The 2,160-nt window shown below is 32.9% G+C and overlaps 1 long non-coding RNA gene across 1 annotated transcript; it reads right to left on the bottom strand.

The window, feature by feature from the left end:
- Nucleotides 1-325: 325 nt before the first annotated feature.
- LOC149374916 (uncharacterized) lies at nucleotides 326-1,752 on the bottom strand. The gene is made up of 3 exons (XR_016292981.1): nucleotides 1,575-1,752; nucleotides 783-842; nucleotides 326-649 (listed from the first exon to the last, which is right to left on the bottom strand). It is a non-coding gene; the product is annotated as an uncharacterized LOC149374916 (long non-coding RNA).
- Nucleotides 1,753-2,160: the final 408 nt, after the last annotated feature.

The raw sequence follows: 2,160 nt of genomic DNA, 5'->3' as shown, positions 1-2,160 counted from the left end.
CCTCCAATTCTTTTCTCATGTAAAATATTATAATTAGTAATATTTCATTAGGATATTTGTTGCCTATTTTTAGATAAAGCTTTCTGTGTCTCGTATTAGAAACGTGTAATAAACAATTTTTCTGCAACTACATGATTATGTCAAATATTTGATACGAATGAAATCGGAAAGAAATTAGTCGGTATGCTCTGCTAGAGGACTTATTAATATACGCTATAAAATCTTACCATTTTATGGGAGTGTATTTATTGCATTAAATTGTGAATACAAATGACATAATATAATTATATATATCAACAACATAATAAATATAAAATGCTTCTCGTAGTTTTTATCATTTATTTGAAACTTTAGAAAGATGAAATCATGAAATACCATTAGATTATTATTCTTCTGACTGAAGTTATATTTCTCCAGTTGGTTCATTTTTGGTTGGACTTTTGATGGCACAGTTCTCATCTGCTAATGGCTGAATCTTACAAGGAATATAGATAGTTAATGTACCGTCCGAGACTAAGTTTATTTTAGCATCATTAAAGTCGTAGTTTTCAGAGACGGGAAACGTCTTTGACAAATTTTTATAGACATTGCCGTGCTCATCTTGCAACTTTTAATGTATACCCTCGACTACGATCAATTCGTCTTTGACCTATAGTTGAAACAAAATTTATTGAGTATATTTTTTGCTTTTCATATTACGTCATTTTTATTTATAATTTTTTTTGTTCTTTTATCTTTCATTCAAATTATATGTATGACGAATAAAACTAAACGATACTCACGAATACGTTAATTTCTTCCAGAGCAAATCCTGTGCAGTCTACCTTTTTATAAAAATCTTCCTACAAAAATCATTGACCATTAAATTACATAGAGTTTATTTAAAAAACCAGAGTGTGGAACTAGGAGTCCCTCTTTTTTTCGTTGGTTACGGTGGTATATTTATGTCTTTCCTGTACATTTTTTGTAAATAAAAGGCTCGAGAAATTTTTCAAAATAATTTTTAAGGTTATTGTTAGGCAAAAAACGAGAAATAAATTCTACATATTTATAACAATTCTGCAAATATGCTTTAATTTTTTCACTAATTTTCCATCTTGATTTTATGAAAAAATATTTAGAGGCTGGATATTTTAGGTAATGTCTTCACATAACTCAACGCCTATTTCTTTGTGTGTCATGATGTTATTTTTCCCAAAAAAAAACCCGGAATACTCGATATTTTTGCTTTATCTTATTTCCTTTTTAAGATTTAGCGTATTTAGTAATATTGGTTGGTTATACTATTTTATAATTACCGATTTTATCAATACTGACTATCTACATCGATCTGCCATTTATGCAGATCCCTGCGCTGGCTTACTCTCTTCTTCTCTCTCTATCTTTGTTACACCTACCCTTTGTAGGAGTGCACCTCCTCTCGAAAAGTGCACAATTTTTCTTACACTTTTTGCTTGATGAGTCTCCATTTCCAACCATTTTTATACTTAAGAAATACACGGGAAGTCTATATTATTCCATCGTAACCCGCGATAAAGAATCCGTAATAAATTAATATAGAAATGGTCTTTTACCTTGTGTGCATCAACTTTAGAGGAACTGTTGTCACCGTAGCTCTGATGAATTAGTAAAACAAGGCTTTTATTATTATAATTTGCACGGGGAATAGATCGTGAAGCATAAGCTTTATGTCTTGAGTATTCAATGTCTGCGAGTACTTCTTCTTCGGTATAGTTTGGTATTATATTCTTAAGCATGATAATTTAGAACAAAAAATTCGAATACAAATAATCGTTTAAAATCCTGCCTCTTTAACAAAGTTGACACCGGTGATTGAAGAATATTGAACTGATTACTGTATAAATTTGATATGCGCTTTGTGTGCTACTTGTACAGCTGGAGGTGCAACAATCACTGCATGTACTAATACTAAACGCTGTCGTTGCTTACTGCAGCAGAGAATGCTACGGCGTAAGACAACTTTTTTCCACTGATCGGGGCGACCCGCCGCGGCCAGCCGTCGAACCAAGGCGCACATTTTTCGAAAGTGCGACACTCGTATCGAAGAGCGTGCGCCTACAAGAAGAAATGTGGATTCGCGTGGAAATGAGCATATAGGCGCACATTTTGGCGACACGTAGAAGGGGTATACCGAATGTG

Source organism: Copidosoma floridanum, unplaced genomic scaffold (assembly GCF_036245765.1).
Source record: "Copidosoma floridanum isolate Cflo_tuat_1 unplaced genomic scaffold, Cflo_Japanese_pri ptg000013l, whole genome shotgun sequence".
Taxonomy (NCBI): domain Eukaryota; kingdom Metazoa; phylum Arthropoda; class Insecta; order Hymenoptera; family Encyrtidae; genus Copidosoma; species Copidosoma floridanum.
Note: the sequence above shows the minus strand (reverse complement) of the source record. Positions and strands in the feature narration are given on the sequence as shown.